General features: G+C 40.9%; 1 protein-coding gene across 4 annotated transcripts in view; it reads left to right on the top strand.

The window, feature by feature from the left end:
- LOC136858757 (uncharacterized) overlaps positions 1-23725 on the top strand; it is a 125905-nt gene extending 102180 nt beyond the window's left edge. For 3 of the 4 annotated variants that reach the window (XM_067138534.2, XM_068225685.1, XM_068225683.1), the window contains one exon: positions 6845-7220. The gene's annotated coding sequence lies outside the window, so the exon portion shown is untranslated. Of the gene's footprint in view, positions 1-6844; positions 7221-23608 lie in introns of those variants that run through there. The other variant, XM_068225684.1, reaches the window with a different exon arrangement.
- The last annotated feature ends 753 nt before the right edge of the window (positions 23726-24478 follow it).

The following is a 24478-nucleotide window of genomic DNA, read 5'->3' as shown; positions in this document are numbered from 1 at the left end:
AACGTGTGTAGAAGGGTTTAGGTCAACACGCTTTCATTTTCAAAAAAATAGAGGTCAAATATCATGAGACGGGATCCGCTTCGGACCAAGTGAAGATGATAAAACACTAAAATTACAGACTATGAATCTCCTGTTATATCCATATTGACGGTTGAACTTCTTACAAAATTGTACAAAACTATTTTAATCCTCCTAGTCAATACTATATATTTTATGTCTAATTAAGACGAAACTTCACACTTCACACAAACACTAAAAGACAAACAAATTTTACTTACACGTCAGGTCCGCAGCCAAATAATTTCCAAAAAATTGATGAATCCCTAATTCCAATGCATCGCATAGATACTTGGTGCGGTACACCGCACTCATCTGGGCCTGTGAACCTCAATGACGTGAGTTCGAGTCTCATCGTAGCTATACTTTTCGGACAAAATAAATTATTATTTGAGGGAACGTGAAGATAAACTTGCGAACAAAAATATTACGCAAATTTCAGTACACTTTATTTTTTACCTAAATTTAATGTAAACGTAAACGTAAAAAATAAAAGTAAAAAATAAAGTGAACTGCAACTTGCATAATATTTTTGTTTGCAAGTTTATCTTCATGTTTCCTCAAATAATAATTTATTTTGTCAATAAGTATAGTTACAATGAGACTCGAACTCACGTCGTCGAGGTTCACAGACAAGTACGCTAACCACTCATCCACCACTCTGGTTCACTGCAGTGTACCTCTCCAAGTATATATGCATTGCATTGGATTTGGGGATTCACCAATTTTTTGGAAATTATTAGGCTGTGGACCTGACATGTTTAAGTAAAATTTGTTCATCTTTTAGTGTTTTATGATTTCCACTTGGTCTGAAGTGGATCCTGCATCATGACATTTGAACTCAGTTCTTTTGAAAATGAAAGCATATTGACCTTAACCCATCTACGTGACTTGCTGTTGAGTGTACCACAACAAGTACATTGAAGCTCGTTGAAATCGGTTGGAGGCAGGGTCTGTCAGTGAGGTAGGGTGTGCCCTCCTTTCTCCCTCCTCCCTCCTTTGACAGGGAAGGTTATTGATGAAAGTAAGGGTTATTGCAATAGACAAAAAACCAACAGAATGGGTGGCTAAATTTCTAGAAAATAAGCTCAGAGAATTCGAGTAGGTGAAGCTTTATCTGATCCTGTAGTGGTTAAGAGGAGGGTCCATCGAGCAGTTTTATTGGACCTATGTGTTTTCTTATATACATTTTTACATGCCAGCCCCTTGGTAGCCTCTTTCGTTACTTCCAGGAAGGGGCTAGTGACTCAGACGACCTGGGATCTCCCAGCCAGCTTGTTGGGTGGGGCTGACCTTTCCGTGTATTGTTCTCATCGGTTCGGTGGCTGGGCTGAGGGTGACAGAGGTTTGGCTGTTGCTAGTGTCCCGCTGAGGTCTGAACGAGGAGTTGTCGTTGTAGTGTTGGAGAGACCAGTGAGTAGATGGACTGGAGACGATGGAACAGAAGACGTGTACTACCTGAGTGTACTCTGTGTTTGTGTATTTCTGTGGATTGAGGCTTGCCATGATCCAGCGAGGAAACCCACTATCGTGAGGATAAATGGACCATGTTAATGTTCGCTGTTGTGAGTATTGTCCTGCTGTTGAATACTGCTGAGCTGTTTGGATGTTCACTGCATGTGACTGTGTGAATTACTGGACTGTCTGTGGAATCGAACCAACGAACAATCATTGTGGCCCGTAGCCCTGCGTACAGATCCAGCTGTCTACACACAGCTGAAGTATGAGGTGAATGGATTTGGGGAAAGTGAAAGTAAGGATTAACCCTTTGCGTGCCGAAATATATGTATGTTCCGTTCGAAAATCGCGGGTTTATTAGCCGAGGAGGTACCCAAATGTGCTCAGAGATGGCAGGAGCTGTTCTCAACTCTTCCGGTGAGGCAAATCCCCGCAGTATCTTGCTGAATTTGTTCTCCTGTTTGTGGGAGTTACGTAATACATACGTTGCGTGACGCAGTTTTCTCATGTGCGTGTTTCTTACGTATTTTTTTGCGGTTGTCTGGTTAAATGACATCACGAAAACAGTACAGTGATACAGACAGAGTGTCAATATTGGAGGATAGGTCAAAGAAGTGTCTGATTTGAATGTGAGTCTGAGGACGAAAATTCTTTCTCCAGCTCGTCTGAGTGCAACAACGACACTAGTAACGCTGGCACAAACAGCGACAGAGCGGACGACTGGACGGACGTGAGTAATAGGAACCCTGGGCCAACAAATATTATTACCTTTCATAATATTGATCAAGGGTCAATATTTCCATCAAACTTTGATACTGTAGAATATTTTCATGTATGTTTTGATGATGAAATATTTGATGATATTCTCAGTGAAACTAAATTATATGGGGACAAAAGGAAAATACAGGCAACACCGACCACAAAAAAATAAATAAAAGCAGAATGAGAAATTGGCATCACCCAACATTAATTATTAAATATTAAACATTAATTTATTGAAACCACCTATTCAATACTGGTTGAGTCTTTATGACTATAACAATGTCATTACATTGAGAGTATGGTACATGTTTCGCCTCGCATTGCAGGCATCACCAACCATTAATTCCATCTCCAAGTCAGAGCTCTGAGTGGATGCTATTTTAGGATTAATCATAGTCAATATGTGTGCCGATGCGGTTGGGTGGGGGAATGGAGAGGGAGGGGCGAAGCGGGAGAGAGAAGGTGAGTCACGGGAGGAGGGTGTTGAGGGAAGGGCGGGTCTTGTTCTAGAATGTCGGTAGTGAAACTTGTTCTTATTAATAAATTGTTCACTGATAAGTGAGACAAAGGTTTCCATACATACATACATACATACATTCATTATCATTATAGACTGTTATGCCTTTCAGCGTTCAGTCTGCAAGCCTCTGAGAATTTACTAAACGTTGCCACAATCCCTGATTTGCAACTAGTGTTGTGGCCTCATTTAGTTCTATACCTCTTATCTTTAAATCGTTAGAAATAGAGTCTAACCATCATCGTCTTGGTCTTCCTCTACTTCTCTTGCCCTCCATAGCAGAGTCCATTATTCTCCTAGATAACCTATCCTCTTCCATTCGCCTCACATGACCCCACCACCGAAGCCGGTTTATGCGAACAGCTTCATCCATCGAGTTCATTCCTAAATTAGCCTTTATCTCCTCATTCCGAGTACCCTCCTGCCATTGTTCCCACCTGTTTGTACCAGCAATCATTCTTGCTACTTTCATGTCTGTTACTTCTAACTTATGAATAAGATATCCTGAGTCCACCCAGCTTTCGCTCCCGTAAAGCAAAGTTGGTCTGAAAACAGACCGATGTAAAGATAATTTTGTCTGGGAGCTGACTTCCTTCTTACAGAATACTGCTGATCGCAACTGTGAGCTCACTGCATTAGCTTTACTACACCTTGATTCAATCTCACTATATTAGCATCCTGGGAGAACACACAACCTAAATACTTGAAATTATCAACCTGTTCTAGCTTTGTATCACCAATCAGACATTCAGTTCTGTTGAATTTCTTACCTACTGACATCAATTTAGTCTTCGAGAGGCTAATTTTCATACCATACTCATTGCACCTATTTTCAAGTTCCAAGATATTAGACTGCAGGCTTTCGGCACAGTCTGCCATTAAGACCAAGTCGTCAGCATAGGCCAAACTGCTTACTACATTTCCACCTAACTGAATCCCTCCCTGCCATTTTATACCTTTCAGCAGATGATCCACGTAAACTACGAACAGCAAAGGTGAAAGATTACAGCCTTGTCTAACTCCTGTAAGTACCCTGAACCAAGAGCTCATTCTACCATCGATTCTCACTGAAGCCCAATTGTCAACATAAATGCCTTTGATTGATTTTAATAATCTACCTTTAATTCCATAGTCCCCCAGTATAGTGAACATCTTTTCCCTCGGTACCGTGCCATATGCTTTCTCTAGATCTACGAAACATAAACACAACTGCCTATTCCTCTCGTAGCATTTTTCAATTACCTGGCGCATACTGAAAATCTGATCCTTACAGCCTCTCTGTGGTCTGAAACCACACTGGTTTTCATCCAACTTCCTCTCAATGACTGATTGCACCCTCCTTTCCAAGATGCCAGTGAATAGTTTGCCTGGTATACTAATCAATGAGATACCTTGATAATTGTTGCAATCCTTCCTGTTCCCTTGCTTATAGATAGGTGTAATTACTGCCTTTGTCCAATCTGAAGGTACCTTACCAACACTCCACACTAATTTTACTACTCTATGAAGCCATTTCATCCCTGCCTTCCCACTATACTTCACCACTTCAGGTCTAATTTCATCTATTCCTGCTGCCTTATGACAATGGAGTTTATTTACTATCCTTTCCACTTCCTCAAGCATAATTTCACCAACATCATTTTCCTCCTCCCCATGAGCTTGGCTGTTTGCAACACCACCATGATGATTTCCTTTTACATTGAGAAGATGTTCAAAATATTCTCTCCACCTCTCCAGTGATTCCCTGGGATCTATTATGAGTTCACCTGAATTACTCAAAACACTGTTCATTTCCTTTTTCCCTCCCTTCCTAAGATTCTTTATTACTGTCCAGAAAGGTTTCCCTGCTGCTTGACCTAGCCTTTCCAGGTTATTACCAAAATCTTCCCATGACTTCTTTTTGGATTCAACAACTATTTGTTTCGCTCTGTTTCTTTCATCTACGTACAACTCCCTGTCTTCCTTGGCCCTTGTTTAGAGCCATTTCTGATAAGCCTTCTTTTTACGTTTACAGGCTGCTCTCACTTCATCATTCCACCAAGATGTTTGCATTTTCCCATCTTTACACACAGTTGTTCCTAGGCATTCCCTTGCTGTTTCTACTACAGCATCCCTATATGCCACCCATTCACTTTCTATATCCTGAACCTGCTTACTGTCTACTGTTCGAAATTTCTCATTAATAATATCCATGTACTTCTGTCTGATTTCCTCGTCCTGGAGATTTTCTACCCTTATTCGTTTGCAGACAGATTTCACTTTCTCTACCCTAGGCCTTGAGATAGTTCACTACAGATCAGATAGTGGTCTGTATCATCGAAAAATCAGCGAAAAACTCGTACATTCCTAACAGATTTCCTGAATTCAAAGTCTGTCAAGATATAGTCTATTATGGATCTGGTACCCCTGGCCTCCCATGTGTAGCGGCGAATGGCCTTATGCTTGAAGAATGTATTCGTAACAGCTAAACCCATACTAGCACAGAAGTCCAGCAAACGCTTCCCATTCCCTTTAGCTTCCATATCTTCCCCACATTTACCAATCACCCTTTCGTATCCTTCAGTTGTATTCCCAACTCTCACATTGAAATCGCCCATTAGCACTATTCTATCCCTGCTGTTGACCCTGACCACGATGTCACTCAATGCTTCATAAAACTTGTCAACTTCATCCTCATCTGCACCCTCACATGGTGAATACACGGACACAATTCTTGTCCTAATTCCTCCAACTGACAAATCTACCCACATCATTTACTCATTTACGTGCCTAACAGAAACTATGTTGCGTGCAATGGTATTCCTGATAAAGAGCTCTACCCCAGACTCTGCCCTTCCCTTTCTAACACCCGTCAAGTACACTTTATAATCTCCTATCTTTTCCTCATTATCTCCCCTTACCCAAATATCACTTACTCCTAGCACATCCAGATGCATCCTCTTTGCTGACTTAGCCAGTTCTACCTTCTTTCTTCCATAAGCCCCATTAATATTGATAGCTCCCCATCGAATTCCATTTAGTTCGCCAAGTTGTTTCCAAGGAGTCCCTCGCCTGTCAAATGGGAGTGGGACTCCATTACTCCCATAGGTCCGAGGCTCGCTTAAAGTGTTCTGAGCTCGGTAAATTCATGAAGCAGGATGCTACCCTACTTGCACATAGTCCAAGTGAGGATCTCTCCTCTAACGGGTTATGGACCACAAAGGTTTCCAATAATATATTTTTCTTTTCATTGATTTCATTTAAGTTGTGCATGGGATTGTTATATTGGTCGATATCTGTATAAATATTCTCTAATATAGTAAGTAAGGGACCTTTCTGTTCATAGTGTAGATCTTTAAATTTTGATCAATTTTTGTGTAGAGAGAAAAATCACAAATACACAACAATTGACCAAGATTTAAGGATCTTACACTATTAACAGAAAGGTCCCTTACTAAATATACTAGAGAATATTTATATAGATATCGACTAATATAACAATTACAATTCTAAATAATGTTTGCTTTAAGATTAAACAAGGCTGATGATGCCCAATAAAAGAAGGACAAAACATGTCCCCATAAAATTTAGAATTTCTATGTTTATTTAACCACATAATGTGGTATTAATTGTATTGAATAGGTGGGGTAATAAATATACTCCTTTTGTAAAGTAAGTGAGATCAATATAACAGTCCCATGCACAACTTAAATGAAATCAATGGAAAGAAAAATATATTATTGGAAAACTTTGTCCCGCTTATCTGTGAACAATTTATTAATAAAAACGCGTTTCACTACCGACATTCTAGAACAAGACCCGCCCTTCCTTGAACACCCTCCTCCCGTGATTCACCTCGTCCCTCCCTCTCCATTCCCCCACCCAACCGCATCGGCACACATACATGGTAAGCCACACACAAGCTTAGTTGTCGATGTGACTTGAGACTGACAAGGTCATTTCCATTCGAGACAACAACTTTTATTTACAAGTAAGTTAAGTGAGTTTTCTTTTCTTACATTATTTCTTAACTTGCTTTTCATCCACTCATAATTCCGTTTCTCATTACAGATGTTAAACACGTTTTAATCCATGGTATTGACGGTCTCACTACACTGCTTAGCACAGTGTTTTCATTTTAACAGTCAGCAAGTTTTATTTGACAATCAAGAATGACCCATCAGACGAGAACGAGAGGACTTTGTACCTCAATATGTTTTTAATTCATTAATCATGATCACTGTCATTTAACTTCATCAAGGTTTTAATTTGTTTGTGTTATGTAATAATTGTTCTGCTACTGAAGATGGCCTTGAGAATAGGCTGAAACATGTATAGACTTTGTTCCATCTCACAGATGAGTTGATTTGCATTGTATTGATAAGGAGGATTTTATAAATACTTACATTTGTAAAGTGACAACCGTCAATACGGAATGAGATTTATAACTTGCAATATGTTCTGTTGTTAATGACGTCTCCAGGGTCCTTCCCCGATCTGCAACGTCCGTCTTTACAATCTACATCCAGTGGGCTCCAGGTCTTCCCACCATCTGTTTTCCTGCCACATGTCTCTCCAAGTTAATGTAAGCTGTCCTTGTTGGCTCCATCCTCATTACATGCCCAAACCACCTCAATCTGGACATGCTGATCTGATCTAAGAATGATGTCTCAATCCCAGCTTCCTTTCTAACCACATCATTCCTTTTTTTTTTTGCCGGGTTGAGTGGCTCAGACGGTTGAGACGCTGGCCTTCTGACCCCAACTTGGCAGGTTTGTGTCTGGCTCAGTCCGGTGGTATTTGAAGGTGCTCACATACATCAGCCTCATGTTGGTAGATTTACTGGCACGTAAAATAACTCCTGCGGGACTAAATTCCGGTACCTTGGCGTCTCCGAAAACAGTAAAAGTAGTTAGTGGGACGTAAAGCCAATAATCTTATTATTTTTTCTTTTACAAGTTGCTTCACGTCGCACCGACACAGATAGGTCTTATGGCGATGATGGGACAGGAAAGGTCTAGGAGTGGGAAGGAGGCGGCCATGGCCTTAAGGTACAGCCCCAGCATTTGACTGGTGTGAAAATGGGAAACCATGGAAAACCATCTTCAGGGGTGCTGATAGAGCGGTTTGAACCCACTATCTCCCGAATACTGGACACTGGCCGCACTTTAGTGACTGCAACTATTGAATGTATTACAGAACTATTTAAAATAGTTTTACTTGAATCCCCGTGTCATTACACTTATTAATGAAAGAAAACTATTTATTTAACCATACATGACTTCATGAAACATGTATGTTTAAATAAATAGTTTTCTTTCATTAATAAGTGTAATGACAAGGCGGATTCAAATAAAACAATTTTAAATAGTTCTGTAATACATTCAGACAAGTCAATACGGATCAAACAACCATATTAACCTGTCATGGTTAAGTTTATCAACAGTGCAGCTATCGAACTCGGTACATCATTCCTTAATCCGTCCAGTTTGGTTTTTTGAATTGTGGACCTAAGGAACCTCATCACAGATGCCTGCAATCTTGATGAGGGTGAGGGGGAAGGAGTAGGTTTCGATACCAATGTTAAGATTGGTATGAAGTACTGACAGCATCACTAGCTATGATATTGTTGGTACTTTGGGATCCCAGAGGAGTGTTTCATACTTGTTGGTAAAAGTGAGAGCTCTTCTGCACTCTATTTGCCACCTCCTTTGTGGCTAGTGTATCCGAAGATATAACACTGCCGAGGTGTTTAAAGTTTTCCACACTTTCCAGTGGCTGGTTTCCTAGCTTGATGTTTGCTGCTCATCCTTTTCTGTTTATTGCTATCACTACTGTTTTTTTTTTTTTTTTTTTCCAATTTGTTTTACGTCGCACGGACACAGATAGGTCTTATGGTGACGATGGGATAGGAAAGGCCTAGGAGTAGGAATGAAGCAGCCATGGCCTTAATTAAGGTACAGTCCTAGCATTTGCCTGGTGTGAAAATGGGAAACCGCAGAAAATCATCTTCAGAGCTGCCAACAGTGGGGCTTGAACTCACTATCTCCCGAATGCAAGCTCACAGCAGCGCCCCTAACTGCACGGCCAACTTGCTCGGTTCACTAATGTTTTGGGTTCGCTTATATTGAGATTGAATTCCTGGAACTTAATCCTCTATTCATTGAGTCTCAAGTGTACTTGTTCCTCAGTTCCTCCCGAGATCATAAAATCATCAATGAAAGCCATTGCATTTAGTTCACCAGAGTTTTTCTTGACGTTCTTCATTATTCAGATCAAAAATTAGATGGATGGCTTGTCCGGCGTTTGCTCTATTAACCAGCGTTTCGTCTTAGGTCTGACACTAGACTCTTCAGAGTGGGATGTGTCAGACCCTACCCACTGACGCTGGGGTGTATGCAGGTGAACTTATCAGAAGCTCATTTATGAAGCACCGTCTGATAACTGCATACGGGAGATAAAACTCCACAATGGAATTAATGCCCGCCTAGCAATTCCAAATGGAAATTCTAAGTTCCCATGGGGGGAATTAGATTCTTTTCCACCAATAGAGCATATCAAAAAACAGATCAAAAATTAGATGGATGGCTTGTCCGGCGTTTGCTCTAGGCAAGGTGAACTTCAGCACATTCAAATAACCGATGCGCATTCGTCTTATTGCCCACCTCCAATCAAGTTCACTGGCCGGTTAGGATTAAATATTGACATTGAAAATAGCAACGAAATTATGTCTTTCGTAAATTTATTTGTAAATGAAGATTTTCTTGAATATGTATGCCATCAGACAAACCTTCACGCGGATGTGCCTATTCTATTTTTCAGATGTGGAAACCGGTCGATGTGGAAGCCGGACAATCACCCGCTGAGGAGCTGGTAGTCAACGTGTTAATGGTTGACTATTAAAACCTGATCTAGTCCCTTCCATATAATGTGTCTTTTTATAAGAAATTTGGAGTGCTGTTTTGGCTGCTATTTCATGGAGTTTTCCTACAGACTGGATTGCTTCCTGTCTGTTGTTGGATAGGATAGCAATGTCATCAGCAAATGCTAGGTAATTAAGGTGAATTTTGTTTTGGATACATCTTACTAAATTTACAGTGGCATATACCGAGGGCTACCCAGGGTGTCTGTGAAGCCCAAACCTCAAATGAGAATGATAGAAATCTAGAGTACATTATAATGTATAGTAAGCATTTGGCAATAGGTCGACGCCCTGAACAAATAGCATTAAAAAAAAAAAAAGCATAAGACATTGCTTTCCAGTTTTGTAAATGGAACAATGAGAAAAATAGTCACGTATTTCTGACAGCAAGACATCGGGGACTGATCTTGCAGCCCAGGCTCTGTGTCCCTCTCCCCTCAATCCACCTCACGCGGCTCGCTGTTGTATGTCCGATAGCTGCGGGGACTGGGGCGATAGTTGTGCTAGGCTTCGCTCCATCAGATCCAACAGCCCCGAAGGACCATGGCCTACCAAGCAACCGCTCCTCAGCCTGAAGGCCTGCAGATTACGAGGTGTCGTGTGGTCAGCACGACGGATCCTGTCGGCCATTATTCTTGGCTTTCTTGACCGGGGCCGCCATCTCACCGTCAGATAGCTCCTCAATTGTAATCACACAGGCTGAGTAGATCTCAAATCAGCCCTCAGATGCAGGTAAAATTCCCTGACTTGGCCAGGAATTGAACCCGGGGCCTCCACGTAACAAGCAGGCACACTACCCGTACACCGCAGGGCTGGCCTCCATCAGATTGCCACTGCTAACTAACAACCATGCATTCCTCATTGTATATACTTCCTCACCTCATACTCAGACTACTGGTATTTCACTCCCATTTACTTCTAAATACTTGTAGAAAGACACTGCAGGGCTACTGTTATAGGAGTAATATACTGTATTTTTCTTTTTATAGGTAGATGTGCTAAAATGAAATGCAATCTTTCAGGTTTAGTGTTCTCTTTTGTTGGTTGGAATCAAACCCATGATTATGGGTCGTGTTTTTGCTAGTGGATATACGTCGCACTGACACAGATAGGTCTTATGGCGACAACCCACTATCTCCCAGATGAATGCTCACAGCTGCGCACCCCTAACCGCACGGCCAACACCCCGGTGATCATGAGTCGGACACCACCACTGATCTCCGGAGGAATCTAACAAACCAGTGAACGATGGGTATGACAGCTGTAAAATTCAAAAATTGTTATTTAATAATAATAATTTTGCGAGTCATATGGATGGATGAATTGGAAGAAATTGAGTGGTGTACTATGTGATAAGATCAGTTGCAGGATGAAAGGAAAGCTCTATAAATCTATGGTGAGACCTGCGATGCTTTAGAGCGCAGAAACTTGGCCGATCACAAAAGCCCAAGAGAGAATGATGGAAATGGCAGAAATGAGAATGTTAAGATGGATGAGTGGAGTTACAAGAATGTATAGAGTAAGGAACGATTACATCAGAGGATCAAAGTGGGACCCAAAGGAAAAAAGGTTCAAGAAAGTAGCCTAAGATGGTATAGACATGTTCAGAGAAGAGGGGAGGACTACGTGGGGAAAAGAATTGGGAACCTGGAAATTGAAGGGTCAAGGAAAAGGGTAAGACCATGAGATGGAAAGACAAGGTAGAAGGGGATTTAAGAGAAAAGGGTTGGAAGAGGGAAGAAGCATTGGATAGACATTTATGGAAGAGAAGGATCCACCAAAGCAACGCTGACCCTACGTGATGTGGGAAAAGGCTGATATAAAGAAGAAGAAGAAGAATTTTGCATGGCATATGTATAGGCATGGTGGAGAGCTAATGAGGATAAATTAAACGCCGAAGACTTCATGAACACCCAGTCCCAAGCCAAGGGAATTCACAGTACGAGAGGGTTGATTCCGAGAATTGAACTGGGGTGATCGGACCAAACGCAAGCATCCAATCCATTTAGCCACAAAGCCAGACTTTAATCTGCTAAACCTTAGGCTACCATCTCCACTGACCTGGTGTTGATTATTGTCAGTAGCAGAGGCGAGGGTAGTAGCTTGTGAAGCAGCCTTGATAACACAGCAGGCTTCTCTATTGGCTATTGGCTGCAGCTCAAAACATTTAAGCCTTGACGTTTTCTAAACCTACCTTCGAAAAGGGGTAACCTAAGTCTAGTGGTAGCCCACGACTTGATCCCAGCATTTGCCACTGTAAATTTAACTCCTTTTTTGGGGTTGGATTTAGATAATGAAAATAAAACAGAAGCCACTGAAATTTTGGTCTTCCATAGGAAAGCTATATCTCATCTTAATAATATTACAACACACGATGCAAACCTATTTTATTAAAAAATGTGGAATACTTATTTATCCACATGATAAGTACAGTAATACATTAGTGTACACCACCAACTTACACAAAAATGTGTCCAGCTCCTTGGTTAAATGCTCAGAATAGCAATCTTTGGTTCACAGAGCCTTGGATTCAATTCCCAGCCAGGCCAGTAATTTACAGCATCTAGTTGATTCCTTTGGCTTGGGGACTACATCCTTGTTCTTGACTTAAAACACACCTTTGGATCAACATACCATGTTACTAACCACCAAATTATATTATACACTGACTGACAGAGCAAATGCAACACCAAGAAGGAGTGGTTCGAAAGGGATGAAAGTTGGGGAAAAAACAGAGACGGCACGGACGAATAATTGATGTTTATTTCAAACCGATATGCAGGTTACACAATGCGCACGGCATCGACTCAGTAGGATGTAGGACCACCGCGAGCGGCGATGCACGCAGAAACACGTCGAGGTACAGAGTCAATAAGAGTGCGGATGGTGTCCTGAGGGATGGTTCTCCATTCTCTGTCAACCATTTGCCACAGTTGGTCGTCCGTACGACACTGGGGCAGAGTTTGCAAACGGCGTCCAATGAGATCCCACACGTGTTCGATTGGTGAGAGATCCGGAGAGTACGCTGGCCACGGAAGCATCTGTACACCTCGTAGAGCCTGTTGGGAGATGCGAGCAGTGTGTGGGCGGGCATTATCCTGCTGAAACAGAGCATTGGGCAGCCCCTGAAGGTACGGGAGTGCCACCGGCCGCAGCACATGCTGCACGTAGTGGTGGGCATTTAACGTGCCTTGAATACGCACTAGAGGTGACGTGGAATCATACGCAATAGCGCCCCAAACCATGATGCCGCGTTGTCTAGCGGTAGGGCGCTCCACAGTTACTGCCGGATTTGACCTTTCTCCACGCCGACGCCACACTCATCTGCGGTGACTATCACTGACAGAACAGAAGCGTGACTCATCGGAGAACACGACGTTCCGCCATTCCCTCATCCAAGTCGCTCTAGCCCGGCACCATGCCAGGCGTGCACGTCTATGCTGTGGAGTCAATGGTAGTCTTCTGAGCGGACGCCGGGAGTGCAGGCCTCCTTCAACCAATCGACGGGACGGGAAATTGTTCTGGTCGATATTGGAACAGCCAGGGTGTCTTGCACATGCTGAAGAATGGCGGTTGACGTGGCGTGCGGGGCTGCCACCGCTTGGCGGCGGATATGCCGATCCTCGCGTGCTGACGTCACTCGGGCTGCGCCTGGACCCCTCGCACGTGCCACATGTCCCTGCGCCAACCATCTTCGCCACAGGCGCTGCACCGTGGACACATCCCTATGGGTATCGGCTGCGATTTGACGAAGCGACCAACCTGCCCTTCTCAGCCCGATCACCATACCCCTCGTAAAGTCGTCTTTCTGCTGGAAATGCCTCCGTTGACGGCGGCCTGGCATTCTTAGCTATACACATGTCCTGTGGCACACGACAACACGTTCTACAATGACTGTCGGCTGAGAAATCACGGTACGAAGTGGGCCATTCGCCAACGCCGTGTCCCATTTATCGTTCGCTACGTGCGCAGCACAGCGGCGCATTTCACATCTTGAGCATACCTCAGTGACGTCAGTCTACCCTGCAATTGGCATAAAGTTCTGACCACTCCTTCTTGGTGTTGCATTTGCTCTGTCAGTCAGTGTACATTTGGAGCAGTATTACAATCCCATTTTTAATCTCAATGAGATATCTGAGAGATCTAATATCTTATTTGATTACATCACATTGTTTTATGACAGACATAAATAAAATAAAAACAGAGACATTTTCCATCATAACAAATCTACATCACCCCCTCTCCATTCTCCCACCCTCCCTTACACGTCAGTTCTGCCAAAGTATAATCACGCCTTACCCCTCCTACATCCCTTTCCCTATTCTCTTTCTATCCACGTCCTCCCAACATTGTTATTGTAATTTGTGTAACATAAGGATACACATGCTGGACAACGCATTAAATGGGGGCGAGTCTCATATCACTTACTTTGCTTCCCCGTAGCTTGCACATAGATAGTAATGGCCAATGCTCTCGCTCGAGACTCTCGAGACTGACATCGCAGATTTCTAGACTCTCGCGAGAATCTCGAGACCAATTCTCCTGTATTGTAAGCTGTGCGACGTACCAGTAACTACCACTGGAAACTTGATAGTATATCATTGGCAGTTATTGCGTGAAATAACGTTCTCATATGAAAACGTGTGACCCAGTACATTGTGTCAAAAGCCTGGAAAAGTACTGCATGTTCAACTATGAACCCTTTAATACAATTAACGAAAGTGAAGACCGAATGTCAGTATCTTAAACTGTGCACGACATATTTAGGGTGGATATCTTAGCTGAATAACCCCGCAAAATTTGTGAATAACTGTAGATAGGACGTACACCTACTTTGATACTAGAGGCGTGCATTATTCGAACTTGAGACGAGGAAGATGTGCTTTGCTACATATGCAACCCCCATTACACACGAGCGGAACGTGTAATCTAAAATGCCCGTCTTTGCTCCATTTCTTTCAGCAGGGGTGATGGGCAATGCCCTCGACACCGATTCTCGTGTGCTGTGAGCTGTGCGACATGACGTCCCAGTAACTACAAGTGTAAGCTCGATATTTATCATCAGCAGTTCTCATATGGAAATGCGTGTGACGATAAATTTTGTCAAAAGCCTAGGAAAGCACTGCATATTGAACTATGAGCTCCTCAATACCATTAACGAAAGTGAAGACAGAATGCCAGTATCTTAAACTGTTCACGAGTTATATTAGGTGGGCTTCTTAGCTGAATAACCCGTATAATTTGTTAATAACTATCAGGATGTAAACCTACATGGATGCCTCACAATCGTTTCTCTATAGAGCTCATCTGGTTTTACCAGCACCACATCCAGAATATTCTTCCCTCTAGTTGGTTCCATTACTTTCTGAATCAGATGCCCTTCCCATATTAACTTGTTTGCCATTTGTTGGTCATGCTTCCTGTCATTCGCATTACCTTCCCAATTACATTTGGTAAATTGAGATCACCCGCTACAATCACGTTCCTTTCCTTATCGTTTGCCACATAGCTGATTATCTTATCAAATAATTCTGAATCAGCATCTGCGCTACCCTTTTCTGGTCTGTACATCCAAAGATATCAAGTTGCCTATTATCTTTTGAGATGAGCCTTACACCTAGAATTTCATGTTTGTCATCTTTAACTTTTTTGTAGCTTACAAATTCTTCTTTCACCAGAATCCCATTCCTATCCTATCTCTACAATACACATTCCAGGTCCGTGAGAAAATTTCTGCCTCCATCATATCATTTCTCAGCCAGATTCAACTCCTGTTATAATATCTGGTGAGTATTTATCTATTAAATTACTTTATTTTGTTTTTTACAATACTTCTACAGTTGAGCACTGACATTTTTATGTCATCCCTACTTGATTTCCAGTTCCCTGTTCCCTTATCATCACTCCCTAGACCACTCTGTTTCCCTGAATGTACCTCCCTATAACCCTTCTAAACAAATTTCCCAACTTATATATACCACTGCGGTTTAAGTGAAGGCTATCTGAGTGCAGATCCCTATCTCCTACCCACCCATTAGGATCTAGAAATTTCACTCTCAGTTTCCCACATGCCCACTCCATAGTCTCATTTAAATCCCTAATCACCTTCCAGGCAGTATCCCTCCTACACAGTATTCCACTGATAACAATCTCCGCTTCCTTAAGCTTCAACCGTGCTGCATTTACCAGCTCCCACACGTCCCCAACATGTTTGTACTTATACCTGCTTGTCTTACGTTGTTAGTATCAACATGAAACACTACCACCTTCTCCTTTCCCTCCTCTTTCTCTTCTACTTTCCTCAACATCTGCCTTAACCTAATTCCCGGATAACACTCTACCCTGGTACCCTTTCCTCCACACACTTTCCCAACATGTCTAACAATGGAATCCCCCATGACCAGAGCCTCAACCTTACCCACCCCATTTAATCCCCTCCCCTCCTTGTCAGTGCTATCTTTCCTGACAGCTGCAGAAGCTACTTCCTCCTCCCTTTTATCCATCCCATGACCCTGCTCCACCTGTCTTTTCCTATCCACTACTCTACATTTCTCTTTTCTACCTTTTCCCTCACTCTTACTTCCACACATCTCAGCAAAAGTTCCCTGTTCCTCATCTTCCCTCGGTTGTTCTACCTGCAGTGACTCGTACCAATTTCTCACAGACACCTGTCCTGAATTCTGATTCCAAATGGAGCCCTTAGCCTGCAATTTCCTTCCTCTTAAAACATTAGACCACCTGTCTTCTACAATTCCCCCCTTTCCTTCCCATCCCTCTATTACACTTACTGTATTCTGTACATTATTTGAGGGAGGCCTACTTTCCTTCCTGTCCTCTGAGAGAATCCTAATTATCTCCCTCAAACTCTCGAACTCCTCCCTCATACTCCTTAATGCCTGGCCACACCCACAATTCCTACACTTGCACTCCTTAGGCATTCTTTACTGAATAATGAAAAGAAAAGGAAAAATAACTTATTCTGTGCAAAATAAAAATGAAATGAAAGAAATATTGTCTAGGATAGTCCACAAAGATCACACGACATTAAGGTAATTAATATAGGCTACTACTACGCTACAGTATTACTTAGTTGTATGATTTTTTATTCCTACAACACCCTAACAGGATGAAAATTGCTGTTAATTACTGGAAACAGAGAATAATACACAAGAATTACACAATTCTAAACTGCAGTTAAGTCTACTACTTCTAATTCTAGTAAGAGAGTTACTACAGATACTATACTACAAAATTATTTCACCGTAATAGAATAAACACACTATTTTCTAATAAGATACTGTAATACACTATAATAATTTTAAACTATGTTCAGACATATTCTAATTACAACAGATTATTACTAAGCACAAACAGAAAAGGGAATTATAATTAAATTTTGAAATTCCCAAAACGACTCAATATAATAGAATAAGCACTCCAATTTCTAATAAGTTACTATGATACACTTCAATAATTTTTAAACTATGTTCTGACGTATCCTAATTACAATAAGTTCAAGCACAAACAGAAATTAAAATTACAATTAGGCTTAAAGTTAGATATTCGCAAAAACTACCGGTACTCAAGGATTACCAACAAAGTTGAACACTTAGATTAATATTAGTACTACTTTATCCTACCATGCTGTAATAGAAATGAAACCTGCCGTTTGGATCTTCTTCACCATAACAAATCACATGGCCTGAGAGATGGCGTTACCACCTAAGAGGCCTGCCCCCCCCCCTTCAGCGGAGGAAAGAAAACATTTTAGTAGTAGTATTTTTTAAATAAAAAATAGTTTTGTTTTTTTTTCCTGGTGCAGTCCACTCTTTGTTTAACACTTTCATAATTATGCAGAATTCTTTCTCTCTTACCTGAGATTCACTATCAGAAAACTTGATTAATAATACTATTACTAACTACATTTACGGTTTTTGGAGATATCAAAGTGCCGGAATGTAGTCCCTGAGGAGTTTTATCCATGCCAGTAACTCTACCGACACGAGGCTGATGTATTTTCAGCACCTTCAATACCACTGGACTTATTCAGGATTGAACCTGCCAAGCTGGGACCAGAAGACCAGTGCCTCAAATGTCTGAGTCACTCAGCCTGGCAGAGATATTTGATTCTAAGTGATTCTGTCTCCCTACAGACTCTTAACAAGTGTGCCTTTTCCACTGTTTCGCCACACAAGAAAAAACTGTTCTTGTCATCTTCCTCCCTTTAATATTCATTCTTGTTCAGTCACTCAAAATAAAGAGTACTTGATATCCTATTTCTTAACGTAGCTGTAAGGACCCTCGAAGTCAAAGTCGCATTCTTCTTCTTCTTCATGGAGGTGATTTAGTTCAGGTGTGGTCACGAACATGGTGGAAAGCTGCTCTGGGGTGTAGTACTTCTGGCAAGACTTTCCATCATCGCCAAGCATTTGTGGGGTTCCAGCTATAAGTTCCTCGCCAGCACACTTTTCTCAGAAACATATGAGCCTATAGATACGTTTGTTGAGAGTATCAACAAGGTTTGTGTCTACATGGAAGGTGAATAATATTTTCATATTGCTGTGAGCTTGCATCCAGGAGATAGTGGGTTTGAACCCCACAGTTGGCAGCCCTGAAGATGGTATTCCATTTTTTCCCATTTTCACACCAGGCAAATACTGGGGTTATACCTTTAATAAGACCACAGCTGTTTCATTTCCACTTTAAGCCATTTCCTATCACATCGTTACCATAAGACCTATCTGTGTCGGTGCGATGAAAAGTGAATTGTAAAAAAATTATATTAATTAAGTCTGATAAAATATAATATGCGAGGAACATACAGTACTAAAATACCCTTTGCATATCCATTAACCACCACACCATACCTTTTATTTCTCAGTTTGTCTCTTTCTTTCGATCCTTTTTTTTTTGTCATTTTTTTGCTGATTTTGCAGAATTCTACCAATCTTCTTTTGGTATTCTGACATAATCGTCTGCTTCTCATTCCCTCTCACTCTTGCAGTTATCTCTTCTTCATTCTCAATTTATCTATCCCAGCAGTCTCCTTTCCACCTTGTTTACAAAGTATTCATCATGCAAACATTCAGAGTTGGGAAGTACCCGAAGTACCTGAGTAAAAGTAATTGAATTGCATGTAACAATTACCGTACATTCTTAGTAAGTTTACTTCTTCATAATCCGGAGCAGTTTCCAATCACAGACTAGGTCTGCTTGGAACATAAACCTCTGTTCATGCACCGCTTCTCTTATGTCACTGTTATCCAATACCTTCCTCTTGCCTCGATGCTCTTCTTTACACCTTTCAGCCATCTGTCCCTCAGTCTTCCTCTAGGTCTCTTTTTACAATTGACTTTACGTCGCACCTTCACTGATAGATCTTATAGCGACGATGGGATAGGAAACGGCTAGGAGTGGGAATGAAGCGGCCGTGGCCTTAATTAAGATACAGCATGTTGTGAAAATGGGAAATCACGCAAAACCATATTCAGGGCTGCCGACAGTGGGGTTCGAACCCACTGTCTCCCGAATGCAAGCTCACAGCTGTGCGCCCCTAACCAAAGGGCCAACTCACCCGGTCCTCTTCGTCTCCTTCCCTTCAACTCCATTTCTAACATCTTTCTTTGTATACTCTCTTCTCCCATTCTCTTAATATAACATCAAAAATAAGATGGTATGCAGATGACATAATTGTTTATAGGAAAATAAACAACATTGAGGACTGTTCAGAATTACAAAGGGACCTTGAAAGTATCCAACAATGGGTTGAAGAAAATGATATGAAGGTTAATGGAGGCAAATCAACTGTTACAACTTTTACAAACAGGAGCTTTAAAACTGAATTTGAATATACTTTGGATGAGGTAGTTATCCCAAAAGATGGCAAGTGCAAATACTTAGGTGTGAGATTTGAAAGTAATTTGCACTGGAAGGGTCATGTTGATGATATTGTTGGGAAAGCATACAGATCGTTACATGTCATAATGAGGCTACTTAAAGGGTGCAACAAAGAATTAAAAGAAAAAAGTTACCTGAGTATGGTTCGTCCATTATTGGAATATGCACACAGTGTTTGGGATCCGCACCAAGAATACCTAATAAAAGAAACAGATAGTGTGCAGAGGAAAGCAGCAAGATTTGTAACAGGGCATTTCAGGAGAAAGAGTAGTGTATCAGAAGTGTTAGAGGAACTTGGGTGGGAAACTCTAAGTAAGAGAAGGAAGAAAACTAGATTTATAGGATTATATAGAGCCTATACAAGAGAAGAGACATGGGGAGATATCCGTGAGAGGCTTCAGTTGGAAAATAATTATATCGGCAGGACTGACCACAAATATAAAATTAGAAGGAATTTTAGCAGAAGCGATTGGGGTAAATTTTCATTCATTGGGAAGGGTGTGAAGGAGTGGAACAGTTTACCAGGGGTAGTGTTTGATCCTTTTACAAAATCTGTACAGATATTCAAGAAGAGAATAAACAGCAACAGAGAAAATAAATGAAGTGTTAGAGGGCATTCGACCAGTGCAGGTTATTGTAAAAAAAATAAAAAAAATGTGTGTGAATAAATTAATTCCATCGTCTGGTCTAAGGAGTAGGGGACTGCCTGTAGGGGTGAAGTACAGTGAGGACTTCGAGGGCCCTGGGACCGCTACGGTAGCTGTGAAGGCCCTTCAGGAACTCCGAAAAGTGGTGGCAAAAGGGGCTCTGGTTAAGACGCAGCAGGTCGTTATGCTACTTAGGTTCCAGAATGGGTAAAAAAAAAAAGTAAATAAGTAAATAAATGCAATGTAAATATTAATCTTATACCAGTTGTATAGTATCATTTGAAGTAATTCCACATACTGTATATCAGTTGACTATATTTGTAAGTAGTACAGGAGATATTATAAGTAGAATTTTGTAAACAATATAAATTTATTAACGATGAGCTGTGTGTTTAAAGGAAAGCATTGTTAGTGTAAATTGTATAGTATTGTATTATAGGAAAATTTTCTTCTCTAGTTAATTTAATATTTAGTGCTTGACAATAATGTATTTTAGTGTACCATTTGCCACCGAGGTAGACACCTCATTTGCAAATAAAGAGATTTTGATTTGATGTCCATATCACTGCAGCCTAGATTTTTCTATCTTTTCCTGTAAGGGTACCTGATTTACCACAATGCACACCAGTATCATGGTTTACCATCCTGTTGTTATATAGACACTGCTTTACTGACACTGACACACACACTACTGTCAGGATATCAAAAAGCTAGAGTGCTTCCATTTGAAAAAAACTTAGTTCCAACTTGAACATCAAATGGTAAGACCGGGTCACCAGGCTTGCAGTTTTTGAGAAGGAACATGCTATAAGGACTGAGCTTACCATCACTGGCCACCGTCTCAGATGGATAGGGCATGTCCATCGCATGAGTGAAACGAGGCTTCCTCGTCAACTTCTGTATACTGAACTCTGTTCCGCCACAGGACCTCATGAAGCTCCTTTGAGGTGTTTCAAGGATCAGCTAAAGCATACTATGAAAAGACTTGGAATTAACACTCACTCCTGGGATACATTTGCTTAAAATCATGCACTTTGGCACCACACTGTTTCTACATCAATTTCGGTGTTTGAAGAAGAAGAACGGTGTCTTGAAGAGGATAAACGACAAGCACGGAAAATCCGTCAAGCTCAGTTCCGCCCTCCCTCAACCATTTTATGTGATCTGTGTGGACATATGTTTCATGCAAAGATTGGGCTACTAAGTCATATGAAACATATTCAACAAAGCTTTGCGAGTGTGAAAATGTAAACTGGTGAAGAATATTGTTTACTTGGATACGAGTCGCAGCCGCCGCCACCGACCTCATTTACAATTTCCCAAGATCTCTCATTTCTTATTCTGTCCATTCTTATTAAACCTACTCAACACCTTTGAAACTTCATTTTTGTCCCTCTCCTTCATCACCCACGTTTCTGATCCATATGTCAAAATTGGCACCAAATAAGTCTTGTAGATAATTCCTTTACATCTCTGTGATACATCCCTGTTCCATATAAATCCTCCCATACTCTTAAAGAATCCATTTGCACACCTTCCTATTTCCATCCTGTTTCCTCCATTTTCTTCAATTACACTTCCCAGATATTTAAAGCTTTCTGCTCTTTTCAACTGCTCCCCTCCTAATGTCATGTTGTTACCAGCACTTCACTCTTTTGGGCTGCAAACTTCTTCTCATACGTTTAGCTGTTCGTAAACTTCACTCTGTTTCCCCATATTAGTAGTTTATCTGTAAACAACACTGCTTTCTTTTTTCTCTCCCCAATGCTACCTTCTGTATTATATCCATCACCACTATAAATAGCAGAGGTGAGAGGGCACTTCCTTGCTTTGCACCATTTGTTAACTTAAATCATCCATTTCTTTCGGTTCCAACTTTAACAGAGCTTTCGCTTCCATCATACATATTTCTCACCCTTGTCAATATCTGGTCATTTACTGCTTTTACTCTCAAAGCTTCCCAGATCTTGTTTCTACGGACACTATCATGTGCCTTCTCTATGTCCATGAAGGCCATCACCAAATCTTTCCCACACTCACAGTGCTGTTTTTGTAGCTGCCTCACTGTGAATATGAAGTCAATATAGTAAATGTAATATATACTAACATACAGTAGTACATAGGCCTGACAATCCACATAATACAGCAATGGAATTTCTAATGAAGGGTGAATTTCCTTGTGTGTGTGGATGTGCTGACAGTGCTCTCATGAACATTGATGCTCATCATTTGAGAGGTTATTTTTAATTTTGCTATAAAGAATGTCCCGTTTCTCCTTGACAACTTCCAGCAGAGCCAGCTTCTTGTAATAATCTTTCTTTTCCATGATCAAAACTTTAAAACTACCGGTACAACAATTATACTGTCAAAATTGCTGTGAAAGGTAAAGCATTAAAATAATGGAGTATTATACAGTTTGTCCGTGGAAGAAACTTGATTGCATCATTCATTCACAAAGACTTTTCACTCTAAAAAGAAATTGAAAAGTAAAACCTAGATCATGGAAGAGAAAGACTTTGCACTTTGCAAGAACTGAAAAGTTGCAAAGTTTGTTCATGGAACAGGCCCCTGGATGATCTACAGTGCTGACTATCCACACTATCTTCAGCTTGTAGAGTGGTTTCAACCACTTAATTAGACGATACTATGATAAACAAAGTTACTATGGACAACAGTTATGCTACTCAACTCCCAGTTAGAAAGTGTCATGTAGTCTGCACCCCTCAAGAACAAAGGAGGCAGTGAGATGCTAATTTAATCACAAGGAAGATGGGGATGAAGCCAACATAAACTCATATTTAACAGTTTTATAACCTTACAACAATTTATTTACATTGGTACTGTGCCCTTCAAATTTTGCTATATTTTATTCAGAAGGAATAATTTATTATCCTAGTGAGCTAGGACAGTATTTCAACAGCCAGGACGGGAATTTTATCATTTCCGTATCGTCGAGAAGCGAGCTACTTGGAGCTGGATTTCCCCCGGTCGAGCAAGCAAGAGGAGAGAGTTGGGAATTTTTTTTCATGTGTCCTTCAGTCAGCTGTGTACCACGTGACAAGCAGGGGAAGAGCAAGGCCAGCCGATCGATAATCCCAAGGCCGCTTTACGTCTAACGGTATCAGCCAATAAAAATATAACACCTGCCTGAGCGCAGGCGATCAACCAATCAAGATCGATTAAGATGACACACCTCTGTCTCAGGAATTTTATTTCGCAGACCTCCCTGAATATTGAGCATTCGGCAGTTCAAAATTATTATAAAATCAGTCTACAAATTTTAGAGGGTTATTGAAAAGTTATGTATTCCACCCAAAATATTAATCATCGTGTGTGTGTATTGGACACATTTTAAGGCTTGTTTGTTAGTTTCAGCTTATTTTACTGGAAAAACAGAAGAGGAAGACCACCTGGAGTTCGAAAATATTTCAAGATGCCCATACACCAGCAAGCTGAAGTCCACTGCTATTTCTTGTATGTCCTCGCTGCTTCAATGAATTTCTAAGCATGTGAGGCATCTTCAGACATGAAAGGGACGCAGTTCGATGGTGGGTGATGTAACCCATGTTCTGATTATCCGCCAAAATTCAGCTTCAACATTCACTTGAGTGCTACATTACAATTTTATTATCTGTCAATCTTTGTAAACTTATTGTAAACATTGTCTTTTCTTATTCATTTGCAGTAATTTCTCGTATTTCTGTAGTTAAATTTTCCATTCCTTCTTTCCGTGGTGCAAGGTAGGTAGTGATGTTGTGTGAATGAGTATTGGATTCTATTAGTTAGTTAGTTAGTTAGTTTGAGTAGATGTCTTCAAGAGGTACTTTGAATGTCCTAATCCAGCATAATAGGAGTATTAAAATTAATTTGACCCTTCCGATAATCTAGATTTGATTTGAAATGATATTATAATTTATTTGAAGTCAGATGGGACAGAATATCAGCGCATTTCATTAAGTCAGGTTTACCCTCAGTGATATTGCGATCTTTTGACGGATTTAAGATGTATTCGAGTCATCTGTAAATTTATTGTACTGTAGTCTACGCGGATGTGACCACGCACGGTTATTAATAATAATAATAAAAATAATTACACCTCATTACGGGTTAAAAATATAAGTAAGGTCATGAGTGTAAATGTTATTTGTTCTTGAATGAGATTAATATGTGCTCAGATTAGGTAAATGTGAGCCTGGGACATGGCTGTATCTTAACAGATCATTCTTTACATTTACTGCA

The sequence above is a fragment of the Anabrus simplex genome, chromosome 1 (assembly GCF_040414725.1).
Source record: "Anabrus simplex isolate iqAnaSimp1 chromosome 1, ASM4041472v1, whole genome shotgun sequence".
Lineage (NCBI taxonomy): Eukaryota > Metazoa > Arthropoda > Insecta > Orthoptera > Tettigoniidae > Anabrus > Anabrus simplex.
The sequence above is the reverse complement of the archived record's forward strand: the minus strand, read 5'-3'. Positions and strand labels throughout refer to the sequence as shown.